The 20,581-nt window shown below is 42.5% G+C and overlaps 1 protein-coding gene and 1 pseudogene across 2 annotated transcripts in view; one reads left to right on the top strand and one right to left on the bottom strand.

Moving 5' to 3' along the window:
* ORC2 (origin recognition complex subunit 2) overlaps nt 1-20,581 on the bottom strand; it is a 177,388-nt gene that overhangs the window by 65,644 nt on the left and 91,163 nt on the right. The window lies entirely within an intron of this gene.
* Nucleotides 6,626-7,949, top strand: LOC147030210 (uncharacterized; annotated as a pseudogene).

Here is a 20,581-nt window from a genome sequence, read left to right on the forward strand (position 1 = left end):
AATTTTCATCCAATTGAGTTGAAATTTGAAAAGGATTTACATATCAGATCACTGAATTCAACCACCTATTATATTTGTGGTTACCATAGGCAAAAAGGTCAACATAGACCAGATTTCTAAAGTCCTCAATTTTAATCCAATTAACTGGAAATTTGAAGAGCATTTCATATCAGGTCACTGAATTCAACCACCTATTAATTTTGAGATAAACATAGGCCAATTTGGGCCAAATTTTCTAAAATCCTCAATTTTCATCAGATCGACTTGAAATTCGAAGAGCATTTTCAGGCCAGTTCTCTGAATTTAACGACCAATTAATTTTAAGGTCAAAAGGTCAACACAGGCCTAATTTCTAAAATTGATAGATAGGGCCAAAAACTAAATATATCACTTTATCTCAAAAAGTTTCGACGAGTTATGACAAAACAAGGTGGATGAGTTGAATAGGTGACAAGAACAAGCGGATTGGATTTTGGTTTGGATCCAGCCCATCAGTGGGATACAAAACGTAAACTGTTCCACCTGGCAGAGGTATGCACTTTACCGAGTGCCATTCTACTTTGTGCTGTGTTACCAAGTTGTCACTCTGAGTGATTTTTCATTTGTTTGTCTGGGTATTTCAGCCTTCCTTTGAGCAAAAAATCTGAAATTTGGGGACAAAAGTGAAGATGTGCTTTTGCAAAAACAGTATTTTTTATTTTTAGATTCTCGTGGAGGATCTCGAAGTCTTACTCACCTTGTTGTTCTTCATCTTCTTCTTGTGGACTTTTTTGTTTCACAGCCTACAGTTTTCATCGAAACTTCCTGAAACTTGGCACACATATGTAAAAATACTCTGCGCAGACAGTAACCATCTCCGATTCCTCCGAGAAAAAGAAGTTATGACGTCAAAACATCTCCGCTAATGAAAATCGCCAACAAAATTATCTCCGGGACTAGGCAAGCTTTTTAAATTCTGTTTGCGGGAATCGAACAGGGCATTAGCAGAGATGAATTACCGCACATATGATACATCACGATGACGTCATATCAATTTTTATGACGTAATTCCTATTTTTTGACATTTGTTTCACAACCCAGAGTTTTCATCGGAGCTTCGTGAAACTTGCCATGTGTATGAAGAAAGCCCACGCGCAGGCATTAACCATCTCCAATTTTGGAAATTCTTCCTAGAAAAAAAGTTGACATCATAATATCGCCGCTAATGGAAATCGCCTGTACCATTATCTCTGAAACTTGGCAAGCTGTTTGAATTTTGTTTGCGGGAATCAAGCCGGGCATTAGCACAGATAATTTATCGCAAACCTGATACATCACAATGACGTCATATTCGTTTTTATGACGTCATCATTAAGAGGACGAGGATCTTAGCTCATTTGAGCTTGTTTATTAAGAAATTAATTGATTAACTACTTAGTTCTCGATTTATTTATTACTTATCCTATATATTATTTCTGTTAACGTCTGCGCGTAATTTGACGTATCTCCTCCGAAACTGCCAGATGGATTGTCACCACTTTCGGCATGTGGGTGGTCTGTGGTCTAATAAACAGCATGGGCAATGTGAGATCGCGCCAGATGGACAGGTTTGGGAAATTTTGGCGATTTTCTAATTTTTACATTCGTTTGGATGGCGACGTATGACATCACCGCTGAGAGGCGTAATGACGTCATGATATCATCGGTCATACGCCGACGTCATTACATCTGTCGTCGACAGACCGTCACCACTGAGAGGCGTAATACCACTCCGAGAAAACAGCGTCTGCAATGTAAAACCCTCTTCTGCACATGCTGACTACCTCAGAAGGTGAATTTGATACAAAAAAAGAAACAAGAAACATTGTAAATAAAGAAATTCGATAAATCACATTGTGAACACCGGATAATTGACGTCCTAACGAACCCTCACTTTCGAAACTTCGCGCAGAGCGCGGGTTTGGCTAGTATATATTATTTCTCATCCTAGCAATATCTCAGGCATATTTTGAACAAGGAAGCTGATATTTTGGCATGACAGCAACCAAGTGATTTGGCTACAAAGGGTATTTTTGATTTATTGATTAATCAATTAATTATTCTTTTTCAGTTACTTAATTTTCTAAAAGTTACAGATTCAGATGAAACAGTGGTTGTTTGGGTATTGCTATTCCGCAATTGAGAAATTGATTATTTTACGATCATTATTTATTCATTTTAATTATGCAATTAATGAATTAATTATTGTACACCACTCCTTCCCAATTCCGACTCTGTGCTGCAAGGCATCACCGCTGGGTGCAATTACCCTTTAGAACCCATTAGAATTACCATTTAGAACCCATTAGAATTACTCTTTAGAACCCATTAGAATTACCCTTTAGAACCCATTAGAATTACCCTTTAGAACCCATTAGAATTACCCTTTACAACCCACTAGAATTACTCTTTAGAACCCACTAGAATTACCCTTTAGAACCCATTCGAATTACCATTTAGAACACATTAAAATTAGCCTTTAGAACCCACTAGAATTACCCTTTACAACTCACTAGAATTACTCTTTAGAACCCAATAGAATTACCCTTTACAACTCACTAGAATTACCCTTTAGAACCCATTATAATTACCCTTTAGAACCCACGAGAATTGCCCTTTACAACCCATTAGAATTACCCTTTACAACCCACTAGAATTACCCTTTACAACCCACTAGAATTACCCTTTACAACCCACTAGAATTACCCTTTACAACTCACTAGAATTACCCTTTACAACCCACTAGAATTACCCTTTAGAACCCACTAGAATTACCCTTTAGAACCCACTAGAATTACCCTTTACAACTCACTAGAATTACCCTTTAGAACCCACTAGAATTACCCTTTACAACTCACTAGAATTACCCTTTAGAACCCATTATAATTACCCTTTAGAACTCACTAGAATTACCCTTTACAACCCACTAGAATTACCCTTTAGAACCCACTAGAATTACCCTTTAGAACCCACTAGAATTACCCTTTAGAACCCACTAGAATTACCCTTTACAACTCACTAGAATTACCCTTTAGAACCCATTATAATTACCCTTTAGAACTCACTAGAATTACCCTTTACAACCCATTAGAATTACCCTTTAGAACCCAATAGAATTACCATTTAGAACCCATTAGAACCCACTAGAATTACCCTTTAGAACCCATTAGAATTACCCTTTAGAACCCACTAGAATTACCATTTAGAACCCATTAGAACCCAGTAGAATTACCCTTTTAGAACCCATTAGAATCACCCTTTAAAACTCATCAGAATTAACCCTTTGAACCTATTAGAATTACCCTTTAAAACCCTTTAGAATTACTCGTGGGCCGGTTGACCCATTAGACCAAATTTGCATTGGTCTTCAAGGCCTTGCTACCTTTCATTAGCTTACATTAAGCATTAACTTACCTTTCAGCAAGCCCAAGGAGGAGATTATACGTTTGTTATTAGTCTTGCCAAATGATACCACGATTATTATTTTTGGTAATAGTATTAATATTAATTCAGGCTAACCCCTGCTTTTGCAGGGAAAATGGCCTTAAAATGCTTGTTGTTCTTATTGTTGTATTGGTATTAATGAATAAATGCTTTGTTACAATGTTATCATTGTTTTTATTTATTTTGGAAATGGATGCCATGTCGTGGAAGGACCTATTAAGCTCCTCTATACACCATAACATGGCATGCATTTAAAACATGGGAATTCTTCCATGTTCTTTGTAATTAATTAGCCCAATCAACTAGGAGGTCATGACAATCATTTTGGTGCATCATATTCCACATCAGAATGCTCCAGTAGAACTCCACCAAAAACATAACAACACACACACACACACACACACACACACACACACACACACACACACACACACACACACACACACACACACACACACACACACACACACACACGGCATTGCTAATTGAGGTTTCAGTACCTCGTGATTTTGGTCTAAACAATACAGAAATCAAGAAAATGACAAAATATTAAGTCCTCAAGAATTAATTGAAAAGATCCTGGAAGCTGAAGAGCACTGAAATTGTAGCAGTGATAATTGGAGCAACAGGAATGATGAAGAATAACCTCACAAAGATCCGACAAACCATCGCTGGGAACAATACCCCAAATAACTACATTTTGAGGCTGTCTGTGGCTCAGTGCCGATCCAGAAAAAGAGCCCTATAAACAAAACTCTGAAAGCAACACAACTTCACAACTTAGGCCAAGAATCATGATCCTTCACCGAAACAAAGGTGGATACTTCAAGTCCTTTGAGGACTTTGTTCTAAGTTCTGAAACCCAAATTATGGCGATAATATTCAAACACACACACACACACACACACACACACACACACACACACACACACACACACACACACACACACACACACACACACACACACACACACACACACACACACACACTCCATTTACAGTAGTTTTAAAGGGTCGACAGGGTCTTCGTGGTCTTGTGGGTCTTTTGAGTTATCTGGGTCTTCAGAGTTTTTGGGTCGTCTGGCCATTTTGGGTCTATTGGGTATTTTGGGTCCTCAGGGACTTTTGGGTCATCTGGGTCTTCGGGGAGTTTTGGGTCATCTGGGTCTTAGGGTTTCTCAGCATCTTTTGAATCCTCAGGGAGTTTTGGGTCTCTGGGTGATCAGGGTCTTGGGGGTCTTTTAAGATCGAAGGGGTCTCAGGAGTCCAAAGGATCAAAAGGTACATAATTACACACACACACACACACACACACACACACACACACACACACACACACACACACACACACACACACACACACACACACACACACACACACACACACACACACACACACCTCATCCATTTATAGTGAGAAACATGGTGGGTAGAAAGGTTTTTCTTCATTTTTGACAGAGGAATGGAAGGAAGGACATGCAATTCCTTCAGAAAGTATTCACACCCCTCGACATTTTCACATTTTGTGTTGTTACAGCCAGAATTTAAAATAGATTGAATTGAGATTATTGATTTTTATCACCGATTTACTCAAAATACCCCATAATGACAAAGTGAAAAGTGTTTTTAGAAACTCTTACACATTGATTACAAATGAAAAGCTGAACTGTATTGTGTCAATAAGTATTCATCCCCTGAGTCAATACCTTGTAGAAGCGCCTTTGGCAGCGATTACAGCTTCAAGTCTTCTTGGGTATGTCTGTGTCAGCTTTGCACATCTGGATTTGGGGATTTTCTCCCATTCTTCCTTGCAAATTTTCTCAAGCTCTGTCAAGTTGGATGGGGAGTGTCGATGAACAGCAATCTTCAAATCTTTCCGCAGATTATCAATGGGATTCAAGTCAAGTCCTTTAAGACGTTGTTCCTTCACCTCTGGATAAGGCTAACCTCTTTTCAAATAACTTTGTTTCGAATTCTACCCTTAATGATCAGGAACACCCTCTTCCCCATTTTCCATTTCATACTGACTTTGCTATTCCTGTTCCCATAGGGAAGAGCGCTATTCCAATAAGCTACAAATCAAACTACTCGATATGTGACTTTTGTGTGCTGTATTGCTGATTATTTTTCAACAATTACCTTGCAGACAAAGGGTAACAGGTCTCCAACTTCCGAAAGGGTTTGGGATGTGTGTGTGTGTGTGTGTGTGTGTGTGTGTGTGTGTGTGTGTGTGTGTGTGTGTGTGTGTGTGTGTGTGTGTGTGTGTGTGTCTCGTTGGTTGTTATCTCCATATGCGGGTTTCAAAAGGTGGTATGGCACCCTTCCAGGTCTCTAAGTATCCAGCTCTGTTAGCCCATGTGTGGGTGTGTGTGTGTGTGTGTGTGTGTGTGTGTGTGGGTGTGTGTGTGTGTGTGTGTGTGTGTGTGGTTCTGTTCAGACTGCATGTGCACAGCCATGGTGAGGGAAACAGGGGGTGGACCTACAAGTAGAGTCCCTATATAATAGGAGGAGCGACTGGATTTGTCCCCAAAATATCTGGTCACTTGGGTCATAGGTGCCATTTTGTATCCAGTGGGAGCTCATTGAATAACCACATGATTGCTCAGAAAAGTGTTCTTGTGGGGGGGCCTATGTGATCGATTTGGAGTTCGTGCACAGTTCATGTTAATTTTGCGCACCCACCATAAATGTATTCTAGTGGGTCCTACTAATCGGGAAAACGATGTTGCCATTTTTTCTGTTGACCTTTAGTGACCTTGCCTCAAGCTCAAAGGTCAAGCATCATTACAGTGACCATACTTCATTCAAAGTATATCGACCTTGGTACCAAAATCTGCCAAATTTCACAAGGAACATTGAATATGCCATTTGTTTTGTCATTTGACCTCTTAGATGTTTTTCAATATACAAATTAATATGTAAATGACCTAATTAGAGATAAAATATGCATAATTAGCATATAGTCTTCACCATACACGTAAAGCCCATTTCATATATTATGTTTGTTCTTTTCAGGGACTTTCCAGTCAATTTCCATGACTTTTCCAGGATTTTCCAGGCTGCGGGAACCCTGGACACATTAATTATTTGACTTGTTTCAATTATATGATCGATTTGCCCTTGCCACAATAATGGTTTTTAATATTTGTCTGTTGCAGAAACGTGAATCATCTGGACATCAGCTTGAAGATGGAATTTCAGAGACATGACAGTCCTTCCAACACCAAAAGACCACGGCAGGAGACCAATTTCAAACTCTGCATAGTATGTCAAAGGCCTGCCAGTGATGGACGTAACAGAGCCAGAATCTGAATCATATTCAAGGTTTTTGAGTTTCGTTCACAAACATGGGCAGTATGGAGATGGTGAATCCCCCGAGATTGGAAAAAGTTACAGAAACATACTTGGAAGCCAACAAAGCAAAATGGCACCGCAAATGCCACAGTGAGACGTGTCACACCGGTCACCTTGAACGCGCTAGAAAGCATTATGAGAAGGAATGTCAACAGCAAGAAAGTCTGCAACTTCAGAAAAAACGTGGTCGCCCTAGCTGCTCTAGTGCAAGTAATCAAAACGAACAAGCAGTAGCTGCTTCTAACCCAACTGACACTCTACGTTTCACACGGTCTGCAACCCCAACATACAATAAGGAGTTGTGCTTCTTTTGTCTCGAAGATAACAGTCAATAATTACACGAGGTTTCCTCATTCAATGCAGGGGAGCAAATACGGAAAGCTGTTGAACAGAGTGCTAATGAGACATGTAAAGTGCAACTAAGTGCTGCTTTCAATGCGGACGATGCTCGTGCTATTGACGTGAAGTATCACCTGGCATGTTGGGTGAAGCATGTTCAGCGAGCACCAAAATGAGACAGCCAGGACAGGCAACGGCCAGCAGAAGACACAAATGTTGGTGTAATTGCATCAGATATTGAGTTTCTTAGCCCGGTCAAAAGCCTTCTCGCAGATGGTACGGAGCTCAACATGTCGGAACTGCACAGCACGTACTGCAGCATTCTTGAAACACATGGTGTGAACATACTATCACAAGTACGTAATGTGAAGCAAGAAATATCCTCCCATATAGACAATGTTCACTTCAAGAGGCCAAAATCCCGCAGGAAGTCAGAGCTGGTTTTTACCACAGCAGTGCATGATGCCACCATAGAAGATGCGATGGCAAAGAATATTGATAGTAAAATACACCAACTGTTTCATAGTGCTTCGATTCTAAGAGAAGCTATAGCCAATGAGGTCAAGACACCAAGGGAATTTCATGGAGAGTTGACAATTGATGATGCAGAAAAGCATGTGCCCAAAGCTCTATATTCCTTCATCCGTCTGCTACTGCAAAGGCCAGCCACGAGCATTCACACAGCAGTACGTTCAGCCAGCGTTCACCGAGATGTCCTCGTCATTAGTCAAAACATCATGTACTGCTACAAGTCAAAACGCCAAGTCGAGTACAAATTTGTGATGAACTACTAACAATTAACATTATCAAGAGACGGGATGTGTTGGCTATTATATATGTATGTATATATATATATATATATATATATATATATATATATATATATATATATATATATATATATATATATATATATATATATATATATATATATATATATATATGGCCCGGATATATGTTTAACGAGGTACATGTATGCAAATTATTGGGTCGCCCAAACAGGTGTGGGGGAAAAATTTATATTAATGTATTTTAAATTGTAACAAATGGAGTTTCAGAAATGTAACTTTTATGCTGCAAATTGAATTGGCTGTCATTTCTGGCCAAAAGACTTTTGCCCTAAATGATAAGAAATGTGCTGTTCTGGAGCAGAGTGACCGAGCTGATAAATGAACCTTTGCTTAGAAAATGTACGAAGTGGCTTTTTGTCTAAAGGACATGTCTACAGTCTGGGTGAATATCCCCCAACCTCTCTCTCATGGAAGTATAAAATGTTTTGAAAGGCACATTGTTCTCAATGCAAGCACGTGAGGAAGTATAGTTTCTCAGTGGCTTGTACTCCTTGGAACTGACCAAGTACCAAGTTAGAATAAAACTCTCTGATGTAATGTAGAAGTGAATTGAATCGGGTTGGTCTAACTGTTAACTAAAGTAAGAATAAATGAAATAGAACCAAATAATATTGCAATCAATAGGGGTTCTTAAGTTCATTGTACAAGGGGAGAAGTGTATGGTGTATAATTCGGAAATAAATTGTTTCACAAGGAAGGACTTGTGTGGACATCAGTTTTATCAGTGTCGATAGGGTTTTTGTAGGATTTTATAATCAAATCGGACAAACGTTAAACTCTGTCTGAAGTCAAATAGGATTCCACAATCGGCCAGTTAGAATCCTTCAGGAGGCCAATGATCACAACAAGGTGGGTTTAAAAAATCCACATCACAGGTGACCCTTATTGTCAGTAATTCTGTCTGTTTGTTTGTTTGGATGTTTGTTCGTTTGTCATCAGCACAATTGGTAGTAAACGTGGGTGGATTTTCACCAAACTCGGGTGGTAGGTACATCTTATGATCTAGTGCTTTGGAAATTGTGATGGTTGCTAGGGACGCTTTGGTTCCCTAGCAACAACCGAAAAAACTTTGAAAATCGGTACCGTTCACGCAAAATCAATGGCGAAAGCCATTATCCGACTTTGGGTTATGGAAATTGGCACGAATGATCTACAGGTGATGCTCTATCAAATATATTCCGGTGTTTGTGATATATGGAATACTTTACCCGCAGCGCCCCGTACAATTAGGGTATGCGCGAAAATTGGCGAAAATTGAAGGCCCCCTAGCGACCAGGTGAGTGCATCGATACGAATGAAACTTTGCAGCTTCATGGTACTCAATGAGTACTACAACTTTGCCTCAGGACATATTGACCGATTTCGCTTAGGTCAGGGGTCAAAGGTCAATTAGTGCAAAAATCGATAATATGCAAGAGCTGGAGGTGCCTTCGCGCCAAATGCTACTCCTACTAGGGTTATGGTCGGATGGTCATGAAAAATTCACACTAATCATCTGGAATACATTGTGCACAAACGACGAAGTCGGATTTTCGATTTAGATCTTTGTTCACCCACAGCACCCCCTCGAACTTTGGGGATTTCCGATTTCAAACCGCATTTTCGATACCGAGTAGTTATCAGTAGATGGAACTGGATAAGATTTGATATGCATAATCTTAAGGTGATTCCCTATCCGCTATATGACATCCATTTTGCTCTATATCTTATAGTTTCCATGCTCGGCGACCCATCGCCACCTACTGGCTTGTACATATGTTGATCAGTAATTATCTCATTTGCATATTGCCAAAAAAAATGAATGGTCAAATGATGAAACAAATGTCATATCCACTGTTCCTTGTGAATTTTGCCACATTTTGGCACCAAGGTCGATATACTTTGAATGAAGGATGGTCACTGTAATGATGCTTGACCTTTGACCTTGAGGCAAGGTCACTAAAGGTCAACAGAAAAATGGCAACATCATTTTTCCAGTTAATGGGACCAAAAAGAATACATTCACAGTGGTTGCCACAAATTAACATGAACTGCACACGAAACTACATCGGCCCCCCACCCCCCCACCACCACTACTATTCAGCAAGTCTTCTACCAAATGTTGGATACTGGTACTAAGGATTGGTTTGAATGCATTAAAAGGACCCTAAAATTAGGGGAGATAGAGGAGAGAAAGAGAACAAAGAGGAAGATATGAGAGGGAGAAAGCAACAAGATTCTTTTAATGTTTGTTTGTTTTTATTATTTTTCTTGGTAATCAAATTTTGTTTAACATGTCAGAATGATGATGTGTCTACTTTAAAAAGCAGAGGAATGAGAAGTGGAAGAAACAGGGAGAAAACGAGAAGAGAGTAACAGAGCATATAAACAAAGTGTGGGAAAAGGGAAACCATGGAAGATGAGAGATTTGATGAAAATGGAAAAAAATGTATCTCGAGAACACCTTAAATCACACAGTCTGGAAAATAGATATGGGCAGGATCAGCGAGCAGTAAACTTGATTGGTCAAGATTATGTGAAATGACATAATATTTTTTCCACGAACTGCTGAACAATTTTGTTTTGAAAGTGCCAAAAAAGTGATTTGTGTTCGACAGTGCTCAATTATATAATTAAATTGAAATAAAATAAAGATTTTAAAGGTTGAAGAAAAAAAGAAAGTTGAAAATTTTCCGTCATTGATGCAGTGTCTTTTATGCCACCTTATTAAACACGTTACATTTGTTCTTCATGCCTGTTGTGTGTGTCCTTCATGATGTCCACAAAAACAGGAAGTTTTTTTGTTTGGAATGTTTTTAGGTTATTTCTCTGAAACAAGCTCAGAGTGGGTCCCGGTGTCCGGCTGTCAGTCTGTCCATACGTATGTACGTACGTCCCTCCGTTAACATTTGACTGAAACATCTTCTCCTCACAAAATACCCGACTGATATGGACCAAATTTGTTGATAGATCAGGATAGCAAGGTCTCATGGGGTTTTCTCTTTTTGTTTGTTTTTTTAACTACAATGGAGAGGTTCGTATGAGAGTTAACACACAGAACATACAACAAGGGGAGCAAGAGACGAGAGGGGCAGGAGAGGGAAGGAAAAAAACAGTGTGGAACAGAGACATGAAGACATCATTGGAAGGTTGAAGGATGGGGTGAGGTACACAGGGTAAAACAATATGGACAATCGAGGGACTTTCAGGTCCTTGCACTACAGGGACTTTCCGGAAGGAAAGCAGGGAATTTGAAGGAGGTGGGCTTGGGGTGGATTAACAAGGGTAAAAAAAGATTGTGGTGTTGGATGGGGGAAGATGAGAGGTGGTGCTGAACAGCTGTTTTGAAGACCTGGAGGGAAGAGTGAGATTGACGAGAGTGTGGAAGTTTGTTGCAAAGACAACAAAAATGAGGAATGAAAGAGTGAAGGTGAGCAGTGATTCTTGATTTTGGTAGTTTTACCAGAAGGGAGGTACTGGCGGACCTTGAGTGCCCTGTGGAAATATGGGGGGGGGAGCATATCTCAGACAGAGCTGGGGGTGGCGAGGCTGGAGAGGAGGTGGTGGAAGACAGAAAGACCACTGACCTGCCTGCGGTGAGAGAGTGAGAGACCCAATGACTCAGCCTCATCATGGGAGATACCAATGATCCGAAATGCTTTGGTTTCCACAGCATGAAGCCAAGAAAGGTGGGAGGCAGGAGCACCAGCCCGGAGGAGAGAGCAGTACTCCATCAAGCTGTGGACAAAAGCTTTGTATGTGGTCAGGAGCTCAGGTGTGCCAAGGAAGGACTTTGCAGGACAGAGGATGCCCAGTTTGGCGACTGGCCTTGGAGGCCAGCTTGGAAATGTGGCTTTCCCAGGAAAGTTCATGAAAGATAGTGAGAACCAGAAGCTTGAATGAAAGGACTTCTTCAAGAGGATTGTTGAGAGAGTATATGGGGGGGGGGAGGGGGAAGGTTCCAGAGGGTTCTTTCAGAGACATCATGAGAGTGTGAAATTTGTCAGGGTAAAGACATGTTCCACGTGTTGGACAAGCTTGTGATTTTATCTAGATCTGGAGAGAGTGAAGAAGCTGCTGCTTGCCGGTCTGAGGGAGGACAGATGGTACGGCAGTGGGTGGAGTCATCAGCAAAGAGATAAAGAGGATTTTCCAGAGTCAGAAAGATCATTGATGAAAACAAAAAAAAGCACAGGGCCAAGAACACAGCCTTGCAGAACTCCAGCCTGGACAGGAAGAGGGGATGAGAGAACTCCATTCAGAACCACACATTGGCTGTGACAGGAAAGGAAGTCTGTGAGTCATGAGTGGAGACGTCTTTGGATACCATAGGAAGAGAGTTTGGTGAGCAGGGCAGGGTGCCAGGGTCTGCGAGTCAGGAGTGGAGATGTCTTTGGATACCATAGGAAGAGAGGTTGGTGAGCAGGGCAGGGTGCCAGACCATGTCAAAAGCACGTGATACGCCGAGGGAGATGGCTCCGATTTAATGTCTGGCGTTGAGGTCTCCATCCATTGTTGGGAAAACAGAAGTAGCACATCCAGGGTAGAGTGGCCTGATCTGAATCCAAATTGATGATCGGAAATCAGGCCATTGGAGAAGTGGAAGGATTTAATGTTGGAAGCGATGATGGATTCCATAACCTTGCTGATGATTGGGAGAAGGCTGATTGATCTGAAGTTGCAGGGATGTTTTTGCACCTTTTTATGCAGAGTGGTAATGTTTGCTGATTTCCAAGCTGATGGCAGATGACATTGAGCAAATAAGAGCGTGAATAGGATTGAGAGAGGGTGAGCAAGAGCAGCAGAGCATGTTTTTTAGGACACGTGGGCTGATTCCGTCTGCATCGGTTGCAGAATCTGAGTCGAGGTTTCATAGCAAACTCTCCACCTTGTCAGGAGAAAAGGACACAGAGTCCAGAAACAGCTGGGTGCGACTGGGTAAGGTAGGTACAGAAAGTGATGGGTTTGGGTCACAAAATTTAGAAGCAAACACGGAGATTAAGCATTCAGCCTTTTTTCGTGCAGTGTCAGCTGTGCAGCTATGTGAGATAAGGGAGGGGATGGAAGGGGAACATACACCAGAAATAGACTTAACTAGATGCCACCAGGGTTTAGAGGAAGGAGACAGGTTTGAGAGTTCAAACTTGAGATGAGAAAGATGTTGTTTTCTGACTCCACTGAGGGCAGACACACAGTTGTTCCGAGCTTTGTGGAAGGAACTGAGATTGCCTTCAGTTGGATTTGCCTGCCCTGAGGTGAAGGCAAGTTGTTTCAAGACAACTGCCTCGCCACAAGCTTCAGTGTACCATGGGTGGGAGGAAGGTTTAGGACAACTGAAAATGACATGGGATAAATCTGTGCATGAGAGAGAGCAAGTTTCTTTGAAAGAATTCCCAGGATGAGTTGATGTCAGAGGAAGTAGAGATGGGAGACCAGTCTGGAAGCTTGATGGCTGCTTGAAGTCCCTGCCAGTCGGGCTGAGTGAAATGCCAGATTCGACGGTGCCGAGGTGGTTCTTGAATAACAGCCAGAGAGATGTCTACTTTGACAAACATGTGGTAAGATGAACCAATTGGAGTGGAGGAAGAACAGCAGATATTTTCAGGGAAATTGGTCAAAATCAGATCCAGAAGATATGGAGTACCGTTGGTTGAGATCCAGGTCAGGAAGTTGACAGATCGAGTCAGTCCCAATGAGTCACAGACGTCTTTTGCTGAAGTGCCATGGCAAGTGAGAGGTATCCACACCCAGCCAACTGGCATGATGATAACTGAAGTCAACACATGAGGAAGAGAGAGTTGGGATGAGAGGATAGAAGTTGGTCCATGTTTTCGGATGGTGAGGTGTAAACGGAGTCATCACTGTTTGGTGGATGGTAAAACACACATATAAACATGAGGTGAGAGTGGAGGGAAGCCATAGCCAAAGGTATTCCTGGGGATGTGGGGGATTGAGTACAGTGCATGGAAAGTGAGGCATGGAGTCTTTGATGAAGAGAGCAACTCCAGGTTGTGCTCCCCATCCGGACATGCCCCCGATAAAGGGCGTAAAAAGACGGTTTTGTCCCAAATATTGGTATTTTATTTTAAAATCTTTTTCTCAGAAACTGCCAAACAGATCCAGACCAAACTCACCATGAGGCATCATGACCATGCCCAAACCTTAAGTTGTGCTCTCCATGGCCGTATCACCCCTGGAAAGGGAGCCACAGCCTCCCTCCCCTAATTCCACAAAATCATATTTTCCTCAAAAACTACATGACCTTTATGGACCAAATTTGGTATGATACATCAGAACAGTAAGGTCTCACGGGGTTGTGCTCCAGTTCCGCCCCCTATAAAAGGATGAAAAGGGGGGGGGAGGGGCGGGGGGTTTGCCTCAAATTCAGGTAATTCATTTTAAAATCTTCTCAGAAACTGGTGGCCAGATGCAGACCAAACTCTTCATGAATCATAAGGACCATGTCATTAACTTAGGTTGTGCTCCCTATGACCAAACCATATCAGGAAGGGGAACCATGACCCCTTACCCCTAATCCCCCATTTTCACCCAGCCTGTTGGGGGAAATAACCATCAATCCCCCACGTGGATATTTATTTTGAATTTTGTTTGACTGCCAGGCAGACAGACAGATTAAAAAAACTATCTCACTCCTCCATACACATGCACGATCAGGACAGATTCAGAGCCAAAGTACTGCTCAAGTACAGGTTTGTTTCATGTTCAAAATATGACATTCAATTGAAATTAAGGTGTCCCTCGATCATCAACTGAAACTGACGTTTGTGGAAAAATGTACAAACAGACATATAGAGAAGGTGAACCAATAGCTTAAACCTGCTTTTCACTTTGTGCGCACTGGGTAATTCCAAGTAAAATTTGTGAAGACATCTAAATAATAATAATAATATGCTGCAAGTATGTTGGGTTGTATTGTGGGGGTCATGCGAGTTGGGCAAGCCATTGTACCAGACACCATTTTACTGCTCTGTTATGTGAAGACACGTTGTGCGGGATGTCGTAGTACGAACAGATTCGCTACATATATGCTGCTGGAAGGTGTGGCAAAATGTTCATACGGAACAGTTATGGGAATTTAGGTGTTAACACTGGTTGTAACAGTTAGTACTGTAATTTAGAACTGTGACAACAAATGTAATTGAATTAGCCACAAACGTAACTTGATGAGTGAAAGGTCAAATTTCATCCAAACTGTGTATTGCTGGTTGGTTACCACTCAAAGGTAAATCCTGAATTTTTATAATTTTATTGTCTATATCTATGTCTGCATGCAGCTGTATGTTGGGTAATTAGCCCAAATAGGATAAAATTTCAGGTTGGCAAGTTTTCCTGAAATTAATTTTGACCATATCTGGAATGATTCGCATCGGGGTGAACACTTGGGGTTTGATTTATTGGGAATCAATGCAAATGACAGTTCATCGGTTTATTACCACAGACGTTAAGTTTTCACCCCTGTTTCTCTGTCTCTGTCTCTCTGTCTGTGAGTGGCACATCTCAAAAGGTTATGGAGGGATTCGGATGAAACTTGGTGAACAGGATGGGTGTGTGAAAAGGATAAATTGACAACATGATATTTCATAAAGTTGTGGATGGATTATGACAAAACTAGGTGGATGAGTTGGGTAGGTGACAAGAACAAGCAGATTAGGTTTTGGTTAGACTCTGGATCCAGATCCGGCCTATCAGTGGGAAACAAAATGTAAACTGTTCAGCCTGGTGGAACTATGCGCTCTACCGAGTACCGTTATAGTTATCCCGTGCATGTGAAGCAAAAAGCGGGATGAGCAAATGGTTCACTTCTGTCCCTCCGTCTGTCTGTCTGTCTGTCTGTCTGTCTGTCTACAAACGTCAGTTTATGATCGAGGAACAACTTGTTTAAATTTAATGTTATATTCTGAACACGAATTGGAAGACAAGTTTTTCGTTTGACCGTACTTTGACTTTGAATGTCCCGATCACACATGCGCAGAGAGGAATGAGATAATATTTTTTACTCGATGCCTGCCTGGCAGTCATACAAAATTGAAAATCATTCCAAACAGGAAACTTAACGTTTTTAAGGATGTCATAAAGGACACAAACAACAGGCATGAACAACTCATGTAACTTGTTAGATAGGGTGGTGTATTACACACTGCATAAAACGGCGGTAAATTCTGGAATTTATTTATTAACACGATTTTCACAATCTTTATTTTACTTTCATTGAATTATACTAGTACGTGCCCGTAAAAAAATAAAAAAAATAAAAAAAATTCATAAATAAATATTCAAACCGCGAGCAAGAAACAACAACCACACAGGCCTTTTCTTCGCTCTCGCGTGCCCGTACGTTCGTGGCCCGGAAGTTCGCATATTATTCGCAGTTACGATTATTCGCAATTTAGTTTTAATGCCCAAATATTCAATTAGCGCCAACGTATTTTGCCTTTTCGCAATGTCATCGCAAGGAAAAACAAAAAGAGAAGAGAAGGGAGAAAAAAAATACTTCCTGGTTCGGAGCATACCAGCTCACTCTGATGTTACCAAAATTTATGCACCGTCTCATATGAAAAATATCATAACTTGGAGCATTGTGTTTATCTATAAATGCGCATAAGAAATCAAGAAATTATTAGAATACATGAAGTCATCACTCTCCGGAAGCCCGTATGTTGTAACCCGTAATGGGGAACGCGGCTGAGCTTCCCTTCCCCATCGGCCACGCCCACGCAATAACGTGTCTTGTCATTGGTTTGGGAAATAAATGGCCATAACTTGGGAAGTACTTGTCCGATTAATATCAAACCTTGAAAAGGCACATCCTCAGGTCCCCAGCAATATACCTGGCAAGTTTCAATTAGATCGGACCAGTGGTTGTCGAGAAACAGCGGTCACACACACACACACACACACACACACACACACACACACACACACACACACACACACACACACACACACACACACACACACACACACACACACACTGCTGGAATTATAGATAGATACTTGAACACTGTAGAACACAAATCATCTTCATACTACTTCCAAAAACCCTTTTGTTTAGCAGTACTTGTACATGTCAATAGGGTGATCTACAAGACTGCTTCAGTTGCGCTAAACTTACAGAATTGATTTTTTAAACGATCTTTAAATAACCATTTTATTAAAGTCGAAGTATATACCCTGCGTATTGTTCTATGAACAATAGAACCCGGTTCATGTTCTATGAACTCTCTACTTTAATCTGTATTTGTGAAGCATTCAGGTACGAATGGGTTGTATTATCACTGTTGTTGTCAGCAACTATTAATAATTAAAACTATTAATGATGTTGGGAAGGGTTGAGGGGGACATGGGAGTTCTGGCAGCTGCAAGGACTGAGTGAGATAATGTGTAAATATATATATATATATATATATATATATATATATATATATATATATATATATATATATATATATATATATATATGTATAAAATTTGGGTCTGGGGCTACAAGAGAAATACTACATTTTTGCATCTGTTGATAAAAGGAGAACGTGTGTGTGTGTGTGTGTGTGTGTGTGTGAGTGTGTGTGTGTGTGTGTGTGTGTGTGTGTTTTATATATACTTGTAAAATGCCTAATTTTCCATTTATTTGCTGTGGCGATTGGGTTGCGAATGTGCTTCCAGCGTCCCAAATTCTTTTCGGGCAGAATAAGTGTGCTAACATTTTAGCGCACAAACGAAATGTTAGCATTAATGCCCATGCTCAAGATTTGCGTAAATGTTGGTGGACCTTCTGGAGGTGGAAATGCCAGCAGGGAGATCAGTGCAGCACCAGGAAGGGAGAGGGGAGTGGAGGGGGGGGGGAGGTAGAGAGGTTGGAGTAGCACCACGGGTGAAGTACAGTATAGCACAGGTGATAAAGTATGCTGTTGGTCCCATGGTGAAGAATAGTGTGGGACTCTCATATAGGACAGTACAGAGCCCATGGAGGATAGTGCAGAAGAGGAACCCATGAAAGATAATGTAGAAGAACCCATGGAGGGTAGTGCAGAAGAGGAACCCATGAAGGGTAATGCAGAAGAACCCAAGGAGGGTAGTGCAGAAAAAGAACCTGTGGTGGCTGGTGCAGTGGAGGAACCCGTGACGGACGGTGCAGTGGAGGAACCCGTGGAAGGCGGTGCAGTGGAGGAACACGTGGAACGCGGTGCAGTGGAGGAACCCGTGGAAGGCGGTGCAGTGGAGGAACCCGTGGAAGGCGGTGCAGTGGAGGAACCCGTGGAAGGCGGTGCAGTGGAGGAACCCGTGGAAGGCGGTGCAGTGGACGAACCCGTGGAAGGCGGTGCAGTGGAGGAACCCGTGGAAGGCGGTGCAGTGGAGGAACCCGTGGAAGGTGGTGCAGTGGAGGAACCCGTGGAAGGCGGTGCAGTGGAGGAACCCGTGGAAGGCGGTGCAGTGGAGGAACCCGTGGAAGGCGGTGCAGTGGAGGAACCCGTGGAAGGCGGTGCAGTGGAGGAACCCGTGGAAGGCGGTGCAGTGGAGGAACCCGTGGAAGGCGGTGCAGTGGAGGAACCCGTGGAAGGCGGTGCAGTGGAGGAACCCGTGGAAGGCGGTGCAGTGGAGGAACCGGTGGAAGGTGGTGCAGTGGAGGAACCCGTGGAGGACGGTGCAGTGGAGGAACTCATGGAGGGCGGTGCAGTGGAGGAACCCGTGGAGGGTGGTGCAGTGGAGGAACCCATGGAGGGCAGTGCAGTGGAGGAATCCGTGGAGGGCGGTGCAGTGGAGGAACCCGTGGAGGGCGGTGCAGTGGAGGAACCCTTGGAGGGCGGTGCAGTGGAAGAACCCATGGAAACACAACGGTGGGGGGCCCAGACAGAGTAATAATGTGCAGCAAACCAAAAGGGGGAAGAAAAGTAAGAAAACGACGACACCCGTGGTGGGCACTGCAGTTGAGGAACTTGTGGAGGCCAGTGCAGAGATGCACATTGTGGAGGAGTGGAGGAGAGGAGGTGAATCTGGATATACCCACAGAGGAGTGCCTTGTCCCTGCCCCAGTACCAAAGGAGGGAGTGACTGGTGTCTGAGAGCAATAAGGCTCATGTAAGTGAGTCTCTGCAGATCCTGAGTGAGGTGCAGAAGGTGGAGAATGACTGGTGTTGAGATCTGGCAGAGAAGCACGACCACCTAGGGCACTAGTGGAGCAGGCAGAGTTCACTAGGTATGTGGCCATACACGTATATGGCAAGGAGGAGACTAGCCAGGTAGAGCCCCCCCCCCAGTGGGTTGTGTGTATATGTGTGTATGAGTGAATGGTCAGTGTGTGCGAGTGGAATGGTGTGGGCATTATGTTTGGGGTTGAGTAGAAGGTGGAAGGAGAAATGTCATCCATTAGTGCAAGGACTGATGAGTAAGGTGTTAGGTGGAGGTTGGACCTGCAGAGAAAGACTGCTGGCCCAGGCTTGGCAGAGGCCGAGGAGAAAAGATGGGGCTGGTTTAGATGACTGTCAGGCCCAAGAGCCCCAGAGAAAAAGCAGGGGCTGGGGTGGGTGACTGTTGGCAAAGCCCTGGAGGAAAGGAGGCCAAAGTGGACAGCTTCATTTGATCCGAGCCTCACAAAGAAGCTGAAAGAGAAAACAGGTCCAAGAGCAAACACCAGGGCAAGAGGTAATAGTAGTTAGTAGCAGTGATGGACTGATGGGTGGGAATATCCAAAACTTAAGACCAAAGAAATTTGAGGTCGAAGTTGTATGGGAGATTGGAGTTTGATGAACGTTTCGGAAATTTTATTTAAAAATTAAAAAATAAAAATTGCAAAATTTTAACAATGTTCAGGAAAATATTATACAAGTTGAATTGGTCATCATTTTTAAGACATAGTGATAAGCTGGAACTTTCTCCTCCATTTTCTTGCTTTGGAAGAATTGTGGTGTTGTTAATTCCGGTTGCCCGGTTTGAATCTGGAGGGTCGCGGCAAAGCTACCGCAACGGTCGATCACTTTGAAGACCTCCCTGCCAGATCTGCATCTGAAGACCATGTTACTGTGCAGGCTGGAAGCCCTGAAGCAGCCCAGCCATCACGCTGACAGGTGTCACATGATTGGATCTCATCTTAGGCCGAGCAACCTAAGTCATGTGACATGATCTCATGATAAACGGTGTGGGTCACGGCCAATTTTTAGTCAACGGGTCTTTATAAAACCACCAAATGAAGCAACCACCAGACACAATTCACCCCCGAGACCAAGTGTATTTGAACGAAATGGCTCTGGGCGGGTAATATACAAGAAGCAAATCAAAGTAACCAGGATGTAATAAATAAACCCCTTACCCTCCAGCCAATACCCACCCATGAACCAACGAACAAACAGCAGATCCTCAATTATCTATGTCCTTACCTGAGTCCATCAGACACCACTAGAGATAGATAACAGTTAGTCGGACAAGACTGACAATGCCCAGCGGGACACAGCAGGAACTGATGCAGTCAAAGTAGCATTCTTGCTGCAGGTTGGTGGATGGCATGGAGCACGAGGCTCATGAGGTGGAGGAGAGGCATGGCTGGCTGGGTGGTGTGTTGCTTGGCCGGCAGCTTTGCAGACTCC

The sequence above is a fragment of the Eptatretus burgeri genome, chromosome 3 (assembly GCF_056783735.1).
Source record: "Eptatretus burgeri isolate ZD-2024b chromosome 3, Ebu_testis_v1, whole genome shotgun sequence".
In the NCBI taxonomy this organism is placed as follows: domain Eukaryota; kingdom Metazoa; phylum Chordata; class Myxini; order Myxiniformes; family Myxinidae; genus Eptatretus; species Eptatretus burgeri.